General features: G+C 47.2%; 1 long non-coding RNA gene and 2 other non-coding genes across 3 annotated transcripts in view; 2 read left to right on the forward strand and 1 right to left on the reverse strand.

Annotated features, from left to right (window-relative positions):
- Window positions 1–24,690, forward strand: part of LOC125759715 (uncharacterized) — a 46,676-nt gene that overhangs the window by 12,044 nt on the left and 9,942 nt on the right. The gene's annotated exons all lie outside the window — the stretch shown is intronic.
- Trnag-ucc (transfer RNA glycine (anticodon UCC)) lies at window positions 4,849–4,920 on the forward strand. The gene has a single exon. It is a non-coding gene; the product is annotated as a tRNA-Gly (tRNA).
- On the reverse strand, window positions 22,628–22,699 carry Trnag-ucc (transfer RNA glycine (anticodon UCC)). Its single transcript has one exon. It is a non-coding gene; the product is annotated as a tRNA-Gly (tRNA).

Raw genomic sequence — 24,690 nt, forward strand, 5'->3', positions numbered from 1 at the left:
TTATTTGGTGATGCCAAATCTGGAACACGATTGCAGAGCAATGCATACCCTGGTGGTTGAATTTGTCCAGGTTTCAGTTCCATCTCACGGTCACGCAAACTTATTGCAATAAGTTTTACATACAAAAGAATGAAGCAAGTTTTAATTGGAATTAACTTCATATCACTTTGTTTTACACTCGGCAAACAAGCGTTGCGAATCTCAAGAACCTAATCCATCCGAAGCAAATCCGAAGCCTGTACTTCCCATCATTCCCATGGTGGTTGAAGCGCGTCTCAAGGAGCCCGCGTAGACACTAGCGCCAGATTCCCCTCTAGGTATTATTGTAAGAAACTGTATGACACAATCAGACGACAAAGAAAGAAAGTTCCGTCGACGGGCATCGAACCCAAGGCCGTTCGGTCCGCAAGAACAGATGCCGCGCACGCTATTGACTGCGCTACGGTCACAGACTCTGGAGGCTTTACAAACGCGCCTTTTATATTTACCACTCTCCCGGTCGGCAGGGTGGTGTTGGCCTCTGGGAGCGGTAATTTAAAATAATTCGTCATTACGGTGACCTCCGCGATTAGCACCTGCAACGCGTTACACCTTCCTCCCATTCGGCGCGTTTTAACACGATAGCGTTAGAGAGCTCGTGTCGCAGAAATTCCGGTGTCGGCGTCGCTACCGACGCTTGTGAGCGAAAAATCGAGACAGATGCAAATAAAATAAACAATAAAAATATTCGGTACAATTGAGGATCGAACCCAGGCTGTTTGTGTGGCAAGCAGATGCCCTACCACAAAGCCACGATGTTACTCGCACCTGCTTCGCTAAATAACACTACATAAATACCATGTAGTGGAAGGAGTCTCCTTCAAGCATTTTGTTCGGCAGGTGTCAGGACGAAAATGAGCCCATTTGGCGATTTGTAGACGCATTGGCGAGGCCATCACACTATGTATTTGCGCGACGAAAAAGGCCTGGATAGTGCAGCCATCACCGCTAAAAACACACACGAACATTCAAACAGCTTTAAAAATGGACAAATATGTCCATCAAGGAAGTATACCAGCCGAAAAGAGACGAACACAGGAAACGGTGAAGGAGACAGGAAAGCGGCTAGCCGCTTCCTGTCTCCTTCACCGTTTCCTGTGTTCGTCTGTTTTCGGCTGGTATAAATAATTCCTTGATGCAATGCACCAACTAGCCCAACAACGAGTTCTACTAGAAAATATGTCCATCTAGCGAAAAACATATGAAGCCAACGCCTACCTTCTAGATGAGGCGTTGATCAAGCAAACAGCAAACGCTAGATAATGTGCTGCCATCTGTGAGGAATTGTGAGAAATATTTCTCGACTCTTGCTCAGGGAAGTGCTTGAGATCGAAACCCTGTACCATTACTCTAGATACATCATGCGCCCGCACGTGTGTGTCTGTGTGCGTGTGTGTGTAACAATACACATTAATAAGTATGCACTTAGTGGTTGAAGTGGCACTAGGGGCCGGATTTCGCTATCGTGTTCGACTCTTAAAGGCGAAGCTTAAGGGTCCCCCAATTTGTTCAATAGAAGTTCAATTTTCTCAATGCCTTAACACACCGCGATGTGGCGATCTGAGCCCAAGCGTCGTAAAAGCGTCGGCCTCGCTCATAGCATAACCAAAAAATTCCCCCACCTCCCCGAAGGGATTCGTGAGGAAATGCGAATGCATTTCTTGTGCCGAGAGTAGACGGCGTAGTAATTTTAATGGCGTAAAGCTGGACCCATCGACGCGCCCAAGTATCTCCCTCTTGGGCGCCTCTTTCAACGAACGCTTTCTACGTGCGTTCGTAATCACCTCAGATATGTTTGCCACCGCCTTCAAAGCAGCACAAACGCGTTTAGAACGCGCTGTTTTCAGGCTGTGCCAAGGCAGCACAAACGCTACAAACGCGTTTCAGACGCACTGCATTGAGGCGGTGGCGCAGGGAGGAGAGAGAGAGAACGGCGAGAGAAGGAGCGGCGAAGCACTGCACCTACCCTCTCCTACACTCTCTCCACACACGCCAGTGCGCGCTCCTCCGCTCGACTCACTCTCCGCTACTCCGCCCGCACCACCTGCTCCGGTTGCTAGGGGCGAAGATAAGCGCGCGCGCCCCAGCTGTTGCTATGGGAGAGGGAGTGAGAGTGGAGAGGCGCGCGGACAACGCCGGATGCCTTACATAGCCCGACTAAGAAATGCATTCACATTTAAAATAGCTCTGCGACGCGCGCCTGCCTCACCAATTCGCTGGCTGTAACACCGCATTCCCCGCTCACTTGCTGGCCCCGAAAAATATCGCGGCCGGGCTACCGGGGTGGCACGACGCGCTTTGCGTTTCCCTGTAGTCCTGCCGTGGTGTTCAATCACATTTTGACATGCCGCGGCATGGCGACCAAGTTCTGCGTCCAATATACGACGCTCTTCTGGCTATCACACCTCGTTCTCTGATAACGCTTTCACCGTTAACTACTACAGCTATCACTAGGGTTTGTTTAATCATTTAACATGGACGTTAGTCGTCGGGATGGAGATGTAGCACCAATGATCAAAGGGTGTGCATCCACGTTAAACGGTGTTATAGCTGCCATACATCAATATACATTGTGCAAACTCTCTTATATCAATGTAAAGTAAACATTCAGTTACTTCTGTAAATGCACGCTTTACATTCGTGTTATTCCGATTCATATGACGGAGGGATGAATCATCTTTTTTTGGACTACCAAGATCATAGGCATCTAATATTGTAAAAACTAATTCTTTACATTGAAAATGAATAATCTCGGCCATAAGGGGTTAAAGGTCCTGTACAACCAAACTTTATTCGCGTGACAAGGTTCTGCGCGTAAAATGTTATTGTAAGCTTTTCTCAGTAATGCTTTTCCATGTGACAGGGAGCCAAATCATGACGCTTGTAGTTAGAACGCAGCACTGCGAAGTTTAAACCAGTTCGGGCCCCGCAACGGTGGTCTAGTGGTTATGGCTCTCGACTTCTGACACGAGGTCGCGGTATCAAATCCCGGCCGCGGCGGCTGCATTTTCGATGGAGGCGAAAATGTCTGAAGACCGTGTACTTAGATTTAGGTGCCCGTTAAAGAAACCCAGGTGGTCGAAATTTTCGGATCCCTCCACTACGGTGTCTCTCATAACCATATCGTGGTTTTGGGACGTTAAACCCCAGATAATATTATTATTATTATTGAAACCGGTTCAGGGTCAAACGCGCGCGGCAAATATCGGCTGACTGCATGCGCTTGGCTCGCGTTTTTTTTTTTTTCATCCGTTTCGCAGTCGCAGTTTTGTGTTGTCCATAAAAATAATTCGCAGAGATTGTGGGGACTCTCTCAGGCATTAAACGCATAGATATACCTGCCAAGCAAAGCGGGCGCGGGTCGAGGGAAGCGATTCGGACTTGTTGGTAGCACATCTTCAGTAAGTGTCCTTGTAGCGCACGTAAAAGACAGGGCAAGAAATATATAGGCACACAGAGACACGCAGACCGCTAACTTCCAGCCATCTTAAATTTAGGGAAACGAGGTGCACTTATACACTTGGTTCACGCTGTTCCAAATGTCGCCCGTGTTTCTAAGGCAAAGCGGCACAAAATGTTACAATTCGCTCAAGTGCTGCTAGCCGAAACAATGTATATATATGAATGTGTGTATGCGTGCGTTTTTGTGTGTCTGTGCGTATGTGTAAACATATACACATTCATATATATACACAGTTTCGGCTAGCAGAACTTAAGCGAATTGTAACATTTTGTGCCGCTATGCCTTAGAAAGACGGGCGATATTTTTTTGTAACCAATTACAGTGGCTTTGTACACAGTAGTCAATGTCTAGAAAGGACGGGCTGCTCCCACATCCGTTGCATCAATATGGACTCTACGCGTTTGAAACAAAAAGAAAAAGTTAAGTAGCTTGAGCACCCGCTTCTGCGAGGTACAAAAATGTTTGTCATCCTATAGTGCATGAACGACATATATAAAACGATCAGAAATGGTTTTTGCTTTGGTGAGGACTGCGTACAATAAATGGTACAAGGACTTTCAAATGCTTATCGCAATATACTAATCGAGTTAGTAATCATAAAAAGTATACATTTGCCATTTGTGCAATTATGTGATGAATCTACAACACAGATTCCGTTCTCACGCGGCTGCCTCACGGGCTCGCATGCCGCAAGTAGTATTATCGGAAAGCACCATTGTAGATATGCAATCGCGATCACTGTGTTAAATATTTTGCGGTATGCGCAGTAGCACAACGGGTTTTCACATCAGCTGGTGTTCCAGTGTGCTCTTTCATGATGGTATTGAATGGGCGAGATGATATGGGAGGAGTCCACTAAGCTTTATTGCTGTATGCTTAAGGACCACTCGATCTGCCATACGACAATGATCAAAATTGGGAGCGCAAAACGAATTACTCTGAATCTGCGTACAGCTTGGCGCTTGTTTTGCCTGTGCATTTCCCATGAATATGCAGTTTCACAGTTCAGTTGAGTGCGCGAATCTTCTCAAGGCGGATGCGGCACTGCACGGCATAAGAAGGGTGCGTACTGACTTGTGGAATCACGTGGCTTTCTTTGCAACTTGGACACGCAATCGCCGGCAGCACGCACTCCTCTGAAAACGCGCGAAGTCGCTTCCGCGGGTGAGTCGACGACCTTGGACGTTTTCATCGGCCCACCAGGGGTGCATCCGGCGCTGGCGTCGCGCGCGCAAGCTTCAGGTTGTCTCGTCTATGGCCTTGTTTCTCTTTCCTCGTCGCTTATTGTACGTCCGCGGCTGTTTGCGGCACAATGGAGCGCGCAGCTGTTTTTGCAGGATCGGCGGGCGTCGGTGGTATAGTGGTTAGCATAGCTGCCTTCCAAGCAGTTGACCCGGGTTCGATTCCGGGCCGACGCATTATTTTTTTTTTCGCGAAAAATGTTTTCGTTCCATGGGCATATTTTTGCTCTCTTCTGAGTACCGCAGACATTGGTAACGGAATAAAGAAAACGCGGGAAGTTGTCACTAAGTCGCGCAGTGTTTGGCACAGCGAGGCACGGTCCCGTCGCCGCTAGCTGGGCAACCTATTTCTCTATTTTCCTGCATTTATCTACAGAGCTGGCCGGCCTCCTTTGCTTCTCTTTAGCTTCCTCTTTCTTTCTCCTCCTCTTTTTTTCACTCTCCTCTCTGTTTTCTCTTTCTTTGTTTGTTTCTGCTCATTTCTCTGTCTTTCTCTTTCAGTCTTTCTTTCCTATCTTTGTCTCACTATCTCAATTTATCGCTTGCTTCCCCTTTCTTTCTATCTTTTTTTTTTCTCGTTCTTTATGTGCTATGCTTTACATTGTGCAAGCTCTCAGGCGAGGTGGTGGCACCCTCTCTTGCGCGGTGAGCGAGCCAGCCGCACGTTTCCCAAGTGTTAAATGCGAAGCATTTCTTAGCGAACCTCTGGCACTTTGAGCGTTTCTATCTACGTATCTATCTATCTATCTATCTATCTAGCCGCCTACGTCTGGGCGCTCTCATGATCGCCTCCTTAACTTGGCGTAAACCAAAATTTGCATGGGAAGGTAAGAGGATTTGACGAATATGACGGCCGGGTCATGACATGTATAACATTAAAATCTTGTCGCGTACGTCGTCAAACCCTTTCCACTAGACACGTGTGGCACATACCCGTGTACCACGGGCCGTGGTGTACGGGTATGCGCCACAGGTGATTGACAGTTTATATCTACCCAGCAACGGCAAGAACAGACATTCTTAACTTAAATGCTAGAGCGTTAAGGAAAACCAACATCGGCAGCATTGACTCAACGAATGGAAAAAATGAAAATTAGGATCCCAGCAGGAATCGAACCCAAGCATTCTGCGTGGCAATCAGGTATTCTGCCACTGAGCCACGCCAGGTCTATAAACTGGTTTGGAAAAACAGCCTACGCAGGCGTAATATCGGTGCAACGTCAAATGTGGTTGTGGTGCTGGCTATCTAATTTTACAAGAAAGCAATAAACACTACATGATACTCCTACGATGTGTACTCCTACGATACAGGCGTCATATCAGATTAGTGTCTGTAGTTCCAGTGTTCTCTGCTTTTATAGTAGTCTAATAAACATTACGTTTGTATTCCTATGATTCAGCAAGCTATATTGAAGCACTGTTCGACCCCAGAGGAATACATTAACGAATTTTACGTATGATATCCACATCACCGCACCGTAAAGTGCACTTCGTCCACCAGAACGATGAAGTGTCCTCTTAATTTCTTACGAGGCTGGGCTGTAGCCTCATGCTGACCGAGGATGATGCCAGATTGATTGGCAGCCGCTTTGTAGACTAGGCTACTTAGGCCATATGCGCCCAGGTAGTCTACGAATACGAGAAACACTATCCACTGATGTTGGTCTACGTAGCACTATCCAGGCCTACCAGCCTCGACGGCCTATACCTCACCAACGCGAAGGGTGGCTTCAGGTTCCGACATGTCGCCGGCTCTGTCGACAGACAATTTGTCGACAAAATGACCGAGGCATCCACGAATTCCAACAGCTCTACTATACCACATACTTCACTACACATGGACTCCTCGTCATCACGATCACGACCGGATCCTATAACAAGTCATGACCAGCTGCTGGTGCTCACTGATCACGGTGATGATGCCCTTGTTCAAGGACTGTCAAGAACTTCCTGCACACATGCACACGGGTTCGTGAAACGTGTGTGCGTTCTCGGGACACGTAAAAGCACTACATATCAGCTTACCGCTTCTGGTGTAGGTAATACCCACGTTGCCATTGGCAACGTTACTCAACCGTAAACAACTGTTTACATAACACAAATGCGGCTCTTCAACATATATATGTGTGCGTATAAAATTTATACAAATCTTTAGCGTCATTTTGTAACGTGTCGCTCAATAAAAATGTTACGCCACAGTCACCTACCCGCCACATGCTTCGCATAACATCGACTCCCACGGTACGTGGGATCTGCCGAATTTTTTTTAGCAATTTTATGTTAGTCATTACGGTTACTTCGTGGCTATTTTTGTTATATAATATTTTATACCCTGTTCATTTATTTTACCTTGGTTTTGAGCATTGCTAGCCTCGTTTTAGGCCAGTATTCACCACTTCAGTTTCAGCGTGATCACGCCACATTCGATCCATATCCATGGATCAGAATCATTTTTATTTCAACATCAGATTTCGAGAAATACAAATGTTGAGGGCCGTGAGCTAAAAGCCACAAAACGGCTTGAAGAGGCCCACGGTCCCTTGAACTTGGCACCAACAGAAAGCAACATGAACACGGAAGAGTAAGAAATATGCTATCGTCTTTTACCTCCGAAAACACAAAGGAAGAAAAAACTAAAAGCAATAGAATAAAATGTTACATAAAAAATACTCATACATGACCTAACGCAATCGTACATGAGAAACGCATCTTAACATAAAATGTAACAATGTTTTATTAGATTGCAGCACAGACAATGCAACCTTGCTGTAGAACATATGTGGTCACAATACGCACAAAAAATGGAAGTTAATATTGGGTAAAAAATGCAAACAATCATAACGACAAAAACGAAATATTTCTAAACGGAATGCTTGTAAGCTTCATTCTCGTGAGCAAGAAACACGTGCACACGAATTAGAATAGTTTAAATGGTATGGCAATACGTACCATATCGTTTGTTTACCATAGTTAGTTCGTGTGCGCGGAAGTTCCCATTCTTCAGTAAGGCGAGTCATGTGTCGCTTTTTATTTTCTTTTAGGCAACAAAGGTAGGGTAAGAAATTGTTCTTAGCGATACCAGCGCGACAGCATTTATATAGTGTCTTTTCGTATAGTGATGAAAGCGGAACTACGTTCAATTGAAGAAAGAATGGTCAAGTGTGACTCGTGGCGCATTCATGACAGCACGGATCGCTTTTTTGCTGAATTATGTGAAGATTTTTTATGTTCGCCAGCGTCGTAGTACCCCACACTAAGTAGCAATACCTTATATGCGATGCCAATAGGCTGGTATATATAAGCAGCTTAATATCTTTTGGCAAGTCATATTTGCATTTATTGAATATAGCGCACACCCGTAAAATTTTACCTGCAATTAGTTCCGTGTGCTTATTCTAGGACATGTGTCCTTCAAACAAAACACCGAGACACTTTACAGAAGGCACTATTTCAATAGATGAATTTTCATAGTATAAACCAGTCTGAGCGTCCATCGTGGGGTTTTAAATGCGAATGCATTTCTTAGTCGGGAGTTGTCCTGCGTCCCTGGCCGGCGAGCGCACAGGTGTTGTCTCTCCGCGCGCGCTCCTCCTCGCCCCTGGCAACAGCTGCACCGCGCCTAGCAACCGGAGCAGGTGGTGAGCGGTGGAGGGTAAGGGGGAGGAGGAGCGCGCGGGCGTGTGATGGCGCTCGTATCGCGGAGCAGCGGAGGGTAAGGGAGAGGAGGAGTGTACCCGGTGAGGGCGCTCGCATCGCGGAGCTCGCTCGGCGGAGAGAGAGCTCGGGCGCTCCTCCTCTCCGCGCTCGGATCTATATATATCATGCAGGGAGAGCGCGCTTTGGTGTCTTGATAGCGATGGAAGTCGGTGAAGTCGAATCTCTCGCGGCAACGATACCACTAGGACGAACTGTAACACAATGCGACTCGAGCATTACGTCTCTACGTGCACACTCTCGTCCCTCTTCATTAATTATTCGCACAGTCATCGAGTGCACCCAAATGCATTCGCATTTCCTCACGATCCCCTTCGGGGAGGTGCGGCTTTTTGGGTCTGCACAAAACAGCTTTTGTTTTAACATTTATTTTAAGAGAATTTTCAGCACTCCATGATGATAGTATCGATAATGTGTGATTGGCATCTTTTGTTAGATCAGCAGCATCACGTTCGGCGAAGAGTAGCGTAGTGTCGTCTGCGTATATCATAAATCGTGCGGAGTTATCAATTCTTACTATATATTTAATATACTGGCAGAACAAAAGGGGCCCTGAATACTGCCCTGCGGAACACCGGTACTTAAAGCCTTAAAGTCTGAGGTGTGATGATTAATGTGTACCTGCTGTTGGCGATGTTTTAGGTAGGAAGTGAGAAGCTCTAAAAACACCCCACGAAAAGCGTATTGACTCAACTTTCTCACCAAAGTAGAATGATTTCTGTTGTCGAGAGCCATCGAAGAGTTTTCGAATACGCCTAATGCGCACATTTCGTGCTCGAAAGACTGCAATATAATTTCTTCTGTGACAAAAGAGCACCTCCAGCAGAAAATTTTTTTCTGAATCCGAACTGCCTGTCGGTTATCATCTGATGTTTGTCAATAAAAGTAATCATTGTGTGATGAAGAAGAAGTGCACCCTGAAGAGTAATAGCAACAGATGCTTCTGTTACTGATGAGAAGGCAGGGGTGGGAAATTATTCAGCAGCACTAAATTGGTCATTTTCGCTTCATTTGCCCGACTTCACACCAATATTCCAGGCAGAATAATCGCAATTATTCTTGCTTTGCCGAAGCTCCCAGCACATATCTCTTCAGCAGTTATATTAACGGATTCCTTGTCTGTGTGTGCGGCATTAACACTGCCACAGCCGTCGAGCTGCCTAACAGAACTTTACTCATATATGCCCAATCAGGTACGGCACGTCCGGTTGATTTGGGTGCCAAGCGACACTGGACTGATATCAAATGAAGCGGCGGACACTCTGGCGGCAGCATCCCTTGAAGGACCGCTCATAAATGTTCTGAGGCTGTCCTCTAATAACACGATCGCACGATTCCGAAATTTTTGTCTGCAAGAGGAACGCACTAAATCTTCTGTCCTAAACAATACATATTTTCAGCGCCTTAGCTTTTCGTGGAATAGCACATGGTGTAGTACAAGGCAATTGGAAGTAACGTTAACTGGACTGCGATGCACAATACCGTCACAAAATTTTTATTTTCACAGGCCAGGTTTCATCCCTTCTCCTAGATGTAATTATTGTAATCAAGCAGAAACAATAGAGCACTACTTCACAGAATGTCAAAGATACCAAAACATAAGGTAAAGATTTCTTAAACCACCTTTTCAAAAACTTGGCCTTGAGCTTTCCGCATCGGTATCACTCTCCCTGGGGGCGTCGGCACTAGGGCAATGCAACAGGGGCATATATGATGCCTTATTCATTTATATTAAAGAAACAAAGAGACTGCCATGTTAATAGTATAAGTAGACATATATAATTTCATTTTCTTACCTAAATTTCCGTAACTGCTTATTTATTTAATTCTATTATTAACACTTGTTTAATTAACATTTCATTAAAAAAGGAAAAAAATCAAAATTACCCTAACATTTTTGCTTTACTTTGAATTATCTTTTTCGCATATTCCTTTTATTTTATTTTTTCACAAAGTCTACTGCCGCACGCTTCGTGGCCGATCCACATAGTGGGATGAGCTATTCCCCTAAGGAACCAACCAACCAATATCGTCAGCGCTACACAGGAGCGGCTCGTGCTGAATGTTGCTGTTCGCGCTGGATAGGCTTACGATTCTATCCTCTGTCATATTAGTTTCTCTGGTCGACGCCGTGTCTCAGCTCTTTATTGTAATTGGTGGAGGTTGCTAGGTCTTTTTACAATCCTGGAGTTGTGCAACCGGACTCTACCTGCCGCCATGACCACCGAAACTAACAGAAGCCCGCGGCTACCTGCTCCGCAGGCCACCCCATGCTCCGGCGCGGTCCGTCAGCGGGACCCTGCAATATTCAGCGGCACTGATGACGACGACGTTGACGACTGGTTCTCTACCTATGAACTCGTGAGTGTCCTCAACAAATGGGACCACACCATGAACCTGGCCACTGTCGGTATCTACCTCACCGGCATTGCTCACTTGTGGCTTCGGAACCACCAATCCGACGTTCCAACCTGGACAGCTTTCAGGACTAAATTCAGCGAAGTCTTCGGCCGTCCTGCTCTCCTAAAGCTTCGTGCTGAACAGCGCCTGCAATCGCGCTCTCAACAATCTGGCGAGAACTTTACCAGCTATATTCTATACCATATATATATATATATATATATATATATATAACTATACCAGCTATATTATCGACCAGTGCAAACGCGTCGATGCCACCATGGCCGAGGCGGACGGAATCAAGCACATCTTGAAGGGCATCGACGAGGAGGCATTTTAGATGCTGATTTCGAAGGGTCCGGGTACTGTCGCCCAAGTCATTCAGCTGTGCCAAAGCTATGACGAGCTCCGCCGGCAACGCCTCGTCACCCGCCGCCCTGTCCAACATCAGGAATCGATGTCCAGCTTAACTCACTCGCAGGATACCGTACTTCTCTCGCAGAATAAAGCTTTTATGCGCGAAGAAATTGCTCGCCAGCTCTCACTCATCCCCAACCTGCCGGAGCGAAGTACGCCGCTCAGTCCCGCACTACAATACCTCATACAGGACCAAGTGTCTGAGGTCCTTGCACCAGAGCTGCCGCCACCAGTCACCGCACCGTTGACATACGCCGAAGCAGCAGCACGACCACGACCACAGCTGTTCCGCGTGCCGCCTTCGTTGTCTACTGCTGCTTACGCCACCATGCCGCCACGACCTCCGGTCCATCGAGTCGCCAAACCTTGGCACACAGCCGACAACCGGCCAATCTGCTTTTCATGCGGTCTACCCGGACACGTTGCACGCCTGTGGCGCTGCCGACCACTACATTCGCGTGACGACCCACGCGCACCTGATTACAGCCACTCGTTCTCCTAAGCTTCATACAGTGAGTTGCACCTTCCGCGACCAAGCCTTCGACCGGCTTCTGACCGCTGTTCTCGTTCTCCTCGTCGTCGCTCGCTCTCCCCGATGCGTCTACGTTCATCTGCAACCGACATGGCAAACTAAATGGCGCAGTTCCAGAGGCAAGAACTGCGTCATCGTCGCAAAATACAAACCCTCTGCTTTCGCCGCCCAATGTTAATAATGCTGTTCTCGAAGGTGTATCTGTTCTTGCTCTCATCGATACGGGTGCCGCAATCTCTGTCATCGCCGAAAAACTGTGCCGCTCAATCCCAAAAGTGACGACCCCCTTCTACGGTCCGTTTCTTCGCACTGCCACAGCACAGCCCATTCAGCCTGTTGCGGCGTGCACTGCCAGACTCCTAATTCAAGGAGTGCCCTACACAGTCGAGTTCGGCGTAATTCCGCACTGTTCTCACGATATTGTTTTAGGTTGGGATTTTCTCTCCCGTCACCAAGCCGTCATCGATTGCGCCCGTGCAGATCGCCTTCTCTCTTGACGATGCTCTACCTGCCGATGGTCCCCTTTCCTGCGCGAAGTTGGTCATCACCGACGACATCCAGATCCCTCCGCACGCTACTGTCTTGGCACCTGTGTCATGTCCCGCTGCCTCCGACGGTATCGCGCTCTTCACGCCCTCCGCTGCTTTCGTTCATCGCCACCTCTCACCGCTCGCAACCGCTGTGCTTACCCTTCAAGGTGGTGCGACCGACGTTCCTGTGGGCAATCCATTCCCATTCCCAATTGCGTTGCTTCGAGGTGACTGTATTGGCACAATGGAGCCTTGCGAAACCATCACGTACGTTCCTGATGGTTCATCAGAGGTCAACGCCTTATTCTGTAGTCCCCTGACTGGCACATCGGCTGGCGACATTTTCAACCATGTCATCGACGACGATATAAACCCGCAGCAGTGCCGTGACCTTTTATGCCTCCTTGACAAATTTCGCTCAGCTTTCGACAGCCACAGCACTTGTCTAGGCCGAACATTAACTGTATGCCACCGTATCGACACAGGCAATCACCCACCACTACGGCAGCGACCGTACCGTGTGTCATCGACTCAACGCCGCGTCATTGATGAACAAGTAGGTCACATGCTAAAGCGCGGCGTCGTTCAACCGTCAGACAGTCCGTGGGCATCACTAGTTGTTTCAGTTAAAAAGAAGGATGGCGCGATACGCTTTTACGTAGCTTATCGTCGTCGAAACAAGATAACACGAAAGGATGTTTATCCTTTGCACCGGATAGACGACGCCTTAGACTGTTTACAAGGTGCATCCTCCCTCGACCTCCGCTCTGGTTATTGGCAAGTACCTATGGATGCAGATGATAGGCCAAAAACCGCATTTGTCACACCGGATGGCTTATACCAATTTAATGTGATGCCATTCGGCCTTTGCAATGCGCCCGCGACATTTGAGCGCATGATGGACACAGTTCTACGAGGCCTCAAATAGAACACATGCTTGTGCTACTTGGATGATGTGGTGGTATTTGCGCCTGACTTCCCCACGCACCTTCGTCGCTTGCAGCAGGTTTTACGATGTCTCACTGAAGCTGGCCTCCAACTAAACTTAAAGAAATGTCACTTTGGGGCACGCAAGCTGACAATTCTCGGACATGTCGTATCGAAGGATGACGTACTCCCTGATCCCGCTAAGCTACGTGCCGTTAAAGAGTTTCCGAGGCCTGTTTCTTTAAAAGAGTTGCGCCGTTTCATCGGCCTTTGCTCATACTTCCGCCGATTCACTCGCAATTTCGCCTCGATCATGGCACCTTTCACAGACCTGCTTCAAGGAGACCCCAATCTATCTGCGTGGTCCCCGGCGTGCGATTATGCGTTTGCGACGCTACGTCAACTACTCACCACACCACCCATACTGCGCCATTTCGATCCAAGTGCTCGCACACAAATCCACACGGATGCAAGCGGTGTCGGTCTTGGCGCATACCTCGCCCAACGAAAGCCAGGCTACCAAGCTTATGCTGTTGCTTACGCGAGTCGCACACTCACAAGAGCTGAAGCAAATTATTCAGTAACAGAAAAACAATGCCTAGCGATTATTTGGGCCATTACAAAATTTCGGCCTTACCTGTACGGTCGACCCTTCGATGTCGTTGCCGATCATCACGCACTTTGCTGGTTGTCCTCCCTCAAAGATACCTCCGGCCGCTTGGCAAGATGGGCTTTGCGGCTCCAAGAGTACGACATCCGGGTTATCTACCGTTCAGGCCAGAAGCATGCCGATGCCGACGCTCTTTCGCATTCGCCTGTTTCCACTGACGTTGCGAGTGCCTCCGTTCTGGACAGCTTAAGTTCGCCATTAGGATCCATCGACATGGCTTTGGAGCAACGAAAAGATTGGTGGATTGCGTCTTTGATGGATTACCTCTCTGATGACCTCGCACGCCCATCATCTCGAGCACTACACCGACAAGCCTATCGCTTCGTCATCGTTGATGGAATCCTTTATCGCCGCAACTACCAATCTGACGGCCGCAAATGGCTACTTGTCATAGCCAGGCAACTCCACGCCAGCATATGTGCTGCTTTCCATGCCGATCCACAGTGCGCATAGGCTGGTCTGTTTAAAACCTATGCCAGACTACGTCTTCGGTTTTATTGGCGCGGCATGTACACATTCGTACAAAAGTACATTCGATCTTGCACAGAGTGTCAACGCCACAATCCCGATCCTTGCCGCTCTTCTGGACCAATGCAGTCGTTGCCGTGCCCAATGCGACCATTTGACCGGGTTGGAATAGACCTTTACGGTTCTCTGCCATACACATCCGCCTGATATCGCTGGGTTATTGTGGCGATAGACCACCTCACGAGATATGCAGAAACAGCCGCTCTGCCAGCCGCGACGGCACGTGACGTTGCGTCTTTCCAGCTTCAACGCTTTGTTCTACGTCATGGCGCTCCTCGTGAGCTCCTGAGTGACCGAGGACGCGTCTTTCTCGCGGATGTTATTCAAGAACTTCTCGCTGAATGTCATGTGATTCACCACTGTACTACCGCGTATCACCCGCAAAGAAACGGCTTGACCGAGCGCTTCAACCGAACTCTTGGCGACGTACTTTCTATGTATGTCGCCTCTAACCACACCAACTGGGACCATATTCTTCCCTGCGTAACGCACGCCTACAATACGGCACCCAAGGCGACGACAGGCTTTTCTCCCTTCTTTTTACTCTATGGCCGAGAACCATCGTCTCCGATTGACACCATTCTTCCCTACCGACCCGACTCATCAGAGGGCACAACAGTTTCCGAAGCTGCTCGATATGCAGAAGAATGTCGGCAACTAGCCCGCTCCCTTACAACTCAAGAACATGGGTTACAGAAATTTCGACACGACGACCGACGGCCTCACAATCAGTTTTCGCCCAACTCTCTTCTTTGGCTCTGGGTGCCTCCAACTTCTGCGCCAGGTTCGAACTTCTCGAAGTTTGTCAGCAGGTACCATGGACCCTACCGCGTGCTACAGCAAAGTTCTCCCGTTAACTACCTCATCGAACCTCTCACGCCCACTACGGACCTGCGTCGCCGAGGCCGCGAAACTGTTCACGTGGATCGCCTCAAACCATACCACGAACCCCTTGTTGTTACGACACCTTAGAACGCCTAATGGGCTCCGTCTTCAGCGAGGGGGAAAATGTGATGAAGAAGTACACCCTGAAGAGCTACACAGTCATATCGTCAGCGCTACACAGGAGCGGCTCGTGCTGAACGTTGTTGCTGTTTACGCTAGCCAGGCTTACGATTCTATACTCTGTCATATTACAGTTTCTCTTGTCAACGCTGTGTCTCAGCTTTTTATTATAATTGTATTATATATTAGCTTTTACAAACCTTTAGAAAATACTGGCAGAAAGAATATTGGCCTATAATTGGAGAGTTCATTAGCGTCGCCACCTTTGTGTAAGACGATTACTATCGCCTTTTGCAATTCATCTGGGAAATGTCTATGCGAAAAAACAAGGTTAAAAACGTATTCTAATATGGGCGCTATTATGTCCAAGACGTCTTTCACCGGTCGTATCTGGAAGCCATTCGTGTTAGAAGAGTTACTGTTTTTAAGCGACCTAAAGGCATGAGTTATTTCATTTGCGCCAGTTGGAGTAAGAAATGCACTGTCTTTTAGGATGGACGACAAGCCGGGCCCCTAAAGTGCAACGCACTTAAATGAAGGAAACGTCGTATCCCAAGAGAACAACGACCGCGGTCAAGCAACCCCGCACTTGAGAAATGGCTGCCGCTGCCGGCGATAATCGAGATGGTGCTTCCGGCTAGCGCCGCATGGGGGCGCGTCGATCTGTAAAACACGCGAATAGGTAACCTATTTCAGCGTTTATAAAGCAGCAAGGGAACAGCACACATAGGGGAGGCGCTGACACTAGCTATGCCCCTGTTTCCGGCCTATCTGGCCCTGAGGAGGCTCATTCGCTAGCCCAAGGTCTCACATCACGGGCCGTAGTAATCAACCCTACTTCACTGGTTTGCACTCCTTCCACGATATTCTCTCAAGCTATCGGGGCCAACGAAGAGTATACACGACCTCAGCTCAATCTCTAACCATAGCGCAGGATGCACTGGCGACGCCTACAAACTCACACTGCTCCATATCCCTTGACATTAAACGACATATATCCAGATGAAAACTTTGTGGCAAACCAGGGGAGTTCCTACATATCCTCCTTACGTGCCCCATCCACCCTTCCTGTCTGTGGCGGATTGTTACTAGGAGGCCAACATGACAAGCACCTCTGCTTTCGATCAGCGCCGGATCATGTCATGCACCATGAGGGGGCCCGGCCTCTGCACTCTCACATTGGCAATATTCTTTGACCACCACCACTCTCTGCATTGCGCTATAAACACTGAAACTACCAGTTATTTAAGAAGACGCCATTATGCAACTATTTCAAGAAAGAAAGCGCATTTTCAAGTTAGGCGACGTCTATCCATATGTTCTGCAATAAAAGAACTGTTTCGACGTTCTTTATGTAGCAGCACGCTTCCTTTCTATATAGAAACTTTATATAAATATCTCTAATTAGATACAGGTGAAAACTGTTGATGTTCTGCGTATTTGTGTGTGCATACACCCTAACTCGCAGCCGGGACACGTTTGTAAAAGGAAACACACTCGGTAGGTTCCGAAGGGTCAGAAAAATTTCTCTTGACTGATTGTTAGTCCGGGACGGCTCACTGCTCTCCCATAGCAGAGTACATAGAGTACCCCCATTCGTCAACCATTTTTCCAAACACATCGGTTATATCGGTTAGAAGCACACTTCGGCATAATTTGGTACTTACGTGTCCATCGTCTCGAGGAGAACTTATCGCTATCCCATAGTAAAGTGCACGGTACTCTTAGCCGTCGAACATTTTTTTCTAAGCACAGAACGTCTCATTTACCTTCTTTAGAGCTTGACGCCTTTGAGAGATCTTAGTGCTCTCCCACAGTGGAGTGCATAGTAGTCAGAATCTATTGCTTTTTAACGCGAAAGCTTTAAACGCCTCATCAAACTCTAAATATGACCGTCGGCGTCCCGCGTCAGTGGCGCCGGGGACGAGTGATGCAAAAAACCGTTATTCGTGATGACGTCACAGATCAACAAAATTCGTGGTCATCTGATGACACTGTAAAGTCACGTGACGTTATGTCACATTATGACGTCATCACACAACATCGTAGCTTGGTCAAAGGTGGTCCGATCACGGAGTCAATGCAAAACCAGGTGAGATGCCGCCGATCTAGGAGGCAGTGCAAAACCACGTTAGGAGCAGAAAGCTTGCGAAGGGTGGCGGGGCAGGATTAATACGTCGACTAAGAAGAAAAAAATGGCGTTCGCCTTCGAGTCGTCCTAAGTGAATGCATAATGGACCCTGTGAGTTTTCTAGACACATAGGAGTCCATTAGGGAGAGTTTACCACTTATCTATGCAGGGTACGTAGTCCGTCTCGTCGTTCACCGTTCACCCATACGTTCACCCATCTATCGCAGTTAGCTGTTCGCCACTCAAGAGAAACTCCCACGTCTACTATGGTTAACCGTCAGGTCCCGTTATTTCTTCTACGGGGCCACGCCAATTCCACTGCAACAATGCGATGCCATCTCATTTGGAACCTCTTTTTGAATTATTGCGTCAGCTTATTGAGGCTGTCTATAAGGAACTTGTAAATGAACTGCGCGACAATCACCACATGAGGCAGAAAGAAGCAGGAGAGAGTAGGAACAAGCTCTTTCCCATCGCGTCCTCCTTTTCTCTGAAGGTTTGATTTCGTCTCACCGCAAAGTTACAAGTTTAGAATAAACCAGATACCGACAACAAAGTACTTATGTGTCTATTACGTACGGCTCATAGTATGGCCGTATTGATCGGCGATTATACTGTTAAATTTCGAAGCAGAGGTGATTGTTAAAGCGTACTTCAGAGTTGACGCACCCTCCTTTTAGCAGACCAAAGCCTTTATTCTGTAAATCAGTTGAGCCGCAGCTACGTGAATATAGGAATTAACATACTCGAGAGGCAATAGTGGCGACTCCGCCTCACAGCGGAAGCACCGTAGTGGCCTTCGTTTTAAAGCGAAAGCTCTACTCCTCCTGCCCCAGACTCCGAAAACACCTCTTTGGGAGTATTTGACCTTCCAGCTAGGCCAAGGTCAACAACGGCGAAAGACTTTCAGCGAAACGCTAATGCGGCGTGTTCGCGAAGACGAATGTCAGTTCATGGCGAGTGCTTCGTTCCACCACCGCCAGCGGTGATCGCTGCATCCTGGTTAACTGCGCGTTCGCGCCTGGAACTTCGACGGTGCCGAGCGGCGTTTGTGTGTCGTCTTGTGTTGCCACTCGTTGCATTCTTCGTCCCAGCGCGTAGTCTGAGCATGGGGACATATCGCCACCGTTGCCTCAACTAAGACACGCAACACAGTACAATTATGATTATGATTAAGAAACGGCGCAGCGAAAGGACACGCGACGCTGACAATGAAGACGCGAAGACAAGCGCCGGACTTGCAACTAATCTTATTCCCTTCGACACAAACGTTTAGACCCACACATGGTCGCATACAACAACCAAAAACACGAAGGAATAAAAATGATATCAAGTTTACCTATTCAAATACAAAACTTCTTTTTTCTGCAGGGCGAACGATCAGTTGGTGTATAGCGCTTGGTCACGGTGTCTTGCGTCATGGCAAGAGTAAGACTCGGTAGGAGGAGAGGAAGGGCTGCGTCGTGCGAACATAAGCGAGGGCGAAGCTCGGTTAAAGTTTGAACCAATGATAGGCGCACAAATATGATTGAGGATGAGTCTGAGGGAACGGAGCATCAGCCTCACTGTTTCGACATTGTCCGCGAAGTCGAGCTTGCCGCACTATTCTTACTTTCTTAGTTTTTATTGCAAAAAGAGTATGTCTGTGTTTTACCGCTTTTGTCATTTGCGGCTTAACGTTTCTGCCCACGTGCATAGGTCGTGCCTGTCCGCAATTTGACATGCGTATTCTATAAAACCTTCATATATCATGTCTATCTCGCAAAGTTGTCGTGTAGTATCTTTATCTGTATAAATCGCTACGAACTAACCATCTTTCGAATACATTCTGACAACAAAGCCTGCACGGAACTTCACAAACAAATGTTTTATGCGGGTCTCTGGCACGTGCAATTCGGCTTTGTGTTCATTCACATTTTAATAACTTTAAAACGCGGCAAGCCAACCATCAGGAAGAAAATGTTCGAACGAGCAATGTCGCTTGAGCCAACGTTTGGACAAGTAAACTTGCTTTGTTGAGGCAGCTGCCTTGCTGTATTTGTTGGCTGCTGCTACACAAGTCTATAGTGTCTAAGCATTAGCTACAGCGACATTCCCGCTCAATAAATATTTCATCTGTTTAAGCCTGCACCTTTCCCTGAATTCCTGTGTTTTTGGAAGCCGAGCTTGACGTCATTTTATTCTCCAGTCGCAAGGCAGCATTTAAAATGACAAAAGAAAGGAAAGTTGCGTCGATTCAGTGCCACGTTTTAAGTTCTTTTCAGAAATTCCGGTGAATATAATTTTCAGATTTATCTGCGTTGTGAGACAAATTTGTGCATATTCTGTGCGGGGGACCATGCAGAGAACTTGATATAGACGGGGGGCTCAGAGTGTTCCCTCTGTGAATCATTTAATGTCAGCAAATTCCATGAAACTCCAACCTAAAACATTCAACGTAAGAAGTTACGTACGAAGGTAAATTATCCTAGCTGTCGCAGTTAGAACTACAAAGTAGCAACTAGATCTCTCACATCAAAGCTCGTATTCACGAAAAAAAATTCATCTTACGCAACAATCGCTCTTAGCAGGACATTGAAGTCAATGCAGGTTGTTGTCATGTCAGTTGCGATTCTCGCTAGCCACTTGCGAACAGCGCTTCCCAAAGGCACACTTTATGAACTCCGCTCTTGTTTTTGTAGGTTCAGGGGATGGAATCGCATTGGCAATTTAGTTAACGTTAGGCCTGTAACATATTTCTTCCCATGAGTTACTTCAAGAAGTGGTGTTTGCTTGAGCCTCCTTTGAATCCAGTACAGCAGCGGCTGCTTTAGCGTAGCAAGTAGCGCTTCCTACAACGTGATTGCGCACGCTCGAATGACGTATCACACGTGCTTAAGTTTCCTTCATTTGTGCGTGCAGGCACATTGGAGAAGAAAGCGTCCGTGACTCAGTGCGACACATCGTCTACCGAGGCCAACAGCTGTGCTGCAAAGGAAGGTTCTTAAGAAACAATAGCGCAAGTACATATAGCGCTCGCGCAGCGTGAGCACACTACAGGGTTTTTTTTAGACACTCCATATTTGCAAAAATACTGTGACTTTCACGCTCTTGTCATCGTCGCAGACGGACTCTACTTCGAGGCGTTTGCCAAAGCTAAAGTGGCGTTTAGGCAATGAAATAACGCTCGTTAATTGAAATGTTATTGTTGACTTCAGTGCCCTCTTCTATATCTGAAAGTTGTAAGTTATCGCCATTTATGCCATTCCCACTTTTTTTAATGCCAAAAGTTGCACTTAGTTCGAGGTGTTCATCACCGAATTCCAAGGCCGATACCCAAACTGATCGCATCCGGCTTGCAGAAAATGAGGCCGCTATATCAAGTCAGACCGGAACATCCCGTGACAACAAAGCGACGAAATTCCATTTTTTTCGAAAATTCTCCTGCGAGAGCAGGCATTGTGTCAGGCCGTTATTTAGTTTATTTCCAGAATACACAACTGCATCAGTTCAAAGAAAAGGCATTTATCTTGCGTGCTTACTTCACGGGTGCGATTTCCTTTGCTTGAATCTGTGTGTTTTTATCTTAGGTAGGCCGAGCCACACGTATTCGTATAAAAATTTAGAGCGGCAATAAAGATACTCGTTATTATTATTATTATTCGATATCCATTTGGAAATACACAAGGACACAGAGGAAAGAGGCAGAGAGCAGGCTGACAACTGCCAACTATAGAGGCACAACGCCTGCCTACTCGTTCGGGAGGAATGAAGAGATAGAGGAAAAGGGAGGTAGGAGAGAAGAAAAAGGAAAAAAAAACATAGGAAAGCAAAGAAACAAATGAGAAACAAAACACGAAGAAAGTAAACAAAAAAATGTAAAAACACGCACAAAGCCATATAAACGGATGATAACATCCGTTTGGTTCGTGAATAAGGCAAACACACCGCACCACACCACAAGCGTTTGCTTCATTCTGGGTCCGTGTATTTGTGCTCTAATTTTTCATATGCCTATGCAGTACCAACTAGCCCACCTGGCCATTCTGTTACGATGGACTCACTCATAAGTACATTACTCTTTGCTCCTTACGCAAAATTTACATAAAGTGATAATGAGTCTCGGTTGGTGCTGGAGGACGTTATAGACAGCGGTATGTTAGTCACAGGCAGTTGGAGCGCACAAAACCAGCGAACGTTGGGCGACTTGATATTCATAACCTGCAGGTATATTCAAAGTAGCGTGGTAAAAAAAAAACATGCAAGGACCAACGAAACTCAAGCGAGGCGAGCGCTATGCTAACAATCGACGCTTATTGAAGCCACGCTACGTAAATGGAAAGAAATAACACAGTACCCTGACAGCAAGTTTTCTATATTCCCAGAGATGTACAAATCATAAATCATTCACATGAATTAATTAAACAGTGTCTCAAATATTAGTCAAGGTAATGATCGAACGAACTGCATCCAAAGGTGTATTCCTTCCCATGAAGAAGAGCTAGAATTACTGGCAGTCAATGCTCAATAATGTGCGAAGGGGACAGATTTTGAACGGAAGCGATTTTCGGAATAACGTTGAGAAGACATAAACAACACTACGCAAAAGTGGTTGAGTCGGTTCTGACATATTCTTGAAAAGGCGCGAAAAGAATACGACTAACGACGCAGGTCCGATTTTCCGTCTTTCTTTTCTGGTAGCCTTTTCGGGTCTTTTCAAGTATGTAGGCCATAAGCATAAGAATGATTGGGTTGTTGATTGAAACAGAACTGCGAATACATGCACACCAGTCATCGAGCCTTAAGCCAAGCTTGCAGCGCAGTAAAAGGACAGAAAAGTAACGTCGGCGAGTATTTATTGAGGAGCGCCAGTCAGAGCTCAGACCCGTGAATTAGCACGTGTAGAAACAAGTATTAGTGAATGGCCACCTATTTTGCTGGAAAATAGATCACAAATTTACTTTATTCAGCTTACGTTCGTAGCACAACGCCCACAAAGGAAGGTTGCCAAAAAAAGGCAGCCAGATTGCAGCGAACAAAATTTAAAAACATGCGTCGGCCGGGAATCGAACCCGGGTCAACTGCTTGGAAGGCAGCTATGCTAACCACTATACCACCGACGCCAGTCGTTCTCCCGCGCTTCCTTCTGGCTTCCTTCTGGGCTGAAAGTGATATGAGAGTGAAAACGAGGGCAGCAGCCGGGAGCCGCGTGGACCGCGCTCCACTGACGTGATCATGCGCGTGCTAGATATGGCGGATAACTCGCTGCTTTTTGTGTTGGGTATTTTAACACGAAAGTGTTTTATGCCGGGGTCCACCAAGTACATCCGTCACGGATATGACGTTGATAAAATGGACGCCAACGGGTGAGAAAGAAAGAAACCAAGAAAAAGATACCCCGCTGGGAATCGAACCCACGACGTTGCGGCCGCGACGGCAAGCGCCCGACGCTCTACCGACTAAGCCAACTCGGGAGATGCTAAGCACGGCGCGAACGCGCCTTATATCTTTCACACCTTCTCTTTCGCGGCGGGCGGAGCGGGGCGGTGCCGCCGTCTGTGAGAGGTGAAAAGAAGTAATGCTTCACGATCGACACTTACTAGCGCTTACTCCGAGATTGCACGTGATATCGGAGGTCATGGTTAAAGCGTCTCGATACCAGAGAGGTAGACTGGCCGCGCTGGCGTCGCCGAGGCACCCTTGACGCAGTTACGTTCTTTGCCTTTGGATTCGTGTTAGCGTGCGTCGGCTCATCGGAGTAGTGCAGCTTCCACGTGCACGAACGGGATTTCTCTGCCGCCGACTGCTTCAATTGCGAGAGCACCGACTAAAAAACTGCTGCAATATGCGTTGCAGAAAGGACGCGATTTCGACGGGCGAATGTCGTGCCTTGGTGGAGCGAGAGCAGCGCCTGCGAGACAGAGGCCAGCGGGACGCACGCGTTTGCGGCTCAGGCTACGAACCTCTACCTCCCGCGTTGCTGAAGTGCAGTGTGTGTTATGTATGCATGAGCACAGGCGTCGGCTACCCATTACTAGAAAGCGCACACCGTGCCGTTTCTCTCCTTAATTGACGACGCTTTGAAGAAGTGCATACCGGGTACCAATGTTGATTATGAACTTGTTGATATCATCCTTACGCGCGATTCACGATTCGCTGTGTCCAAATATATGTTCACAACGTCAGCTACCTCAACGGTTTAAACATGATCATGGGCGTTAGTCTTCGCGATAGAGACATGCTGTCAACATGGGTGCATCCACGTCAAACGGTGCTATAGCTGCCAAACACGAATAGACATTGTACAAGCTCTCATATATCATAAGCACTACTTCTGTGAAGACACGTTTCACTTTCGTGTTATACCGATTCCTATGACGGAGGGATCAGTCATGTTTTTTTGTGACAGAACCACACTATTTTGCACAGACTGCATAAACGTGTGGTTCGAGGCCATGGGCCAGCCAATATAGCAGTACTTTGCCATCTACAAACGCTGGGTGTGAACTTTAACCTTGACCTTCTCCAGAGTTCCGTCGACACGTACAGAGAACAGTTTCACCGAACATATATGAACGACGCAATCTAAATGAAGTCTGAAAGTGACAGTTTTTATTCCTGGACATGTGTGCTTCATCCTTTGTGAAAATTGTGGGCAAATGTTTGGCATTTATAACAATTGATCTGGTATTTCACACACTTAAAAGAAAGCGTGCGTTACAGTGTGTAACCGCCAAATTTTTTTAATAAGGCCTTCAGCGCAGTAGAAGTGGCTGATTCAAAGGGCGGTAAAAGTTCGCGCGCTTCTCAGTGGTATAAAATCCCCAGAAGTGTTAGTATTGAACTTCAGAAGGACGTTTTGCTGGGCGAGTTGGTAATATTCCATTATTCCAATTCCAACTGCGCTGTGTATGTTATATTCCAACTGCGCTGTGTATGTTACCACTTCACTTTGTCCGTGTTATTTTGCGCTAAGTTTAATAATGGAAGTGTTCGTATATTTTTAATTTCGAGCAGTGTGAGAAGGAAAAAATTCGGCAGATCTCACGTACCGTGGGAGTCGATGTTATGCGAAGCATGCGGCGGGTAGGTGACTGTGGCGTAACTTTTTTTA

The sequence above is a fragment of the Rhipicephalus sanguineus genome, chromosome 8, assembly GCF_013339695.2.
Source record: "Rhipicephalus sanguineus isolate Rsan-2018 chromosome 8, BIME_Rsan_1.4, whole genome shotgun sequence".
Taxonomy (NCBI): Eukaryota; Metazoa; Arthropoda; class Arachnida; order Ixodida; family Ixodidae; genus Rhipicephalus; species Rhipicephalus sanguineus.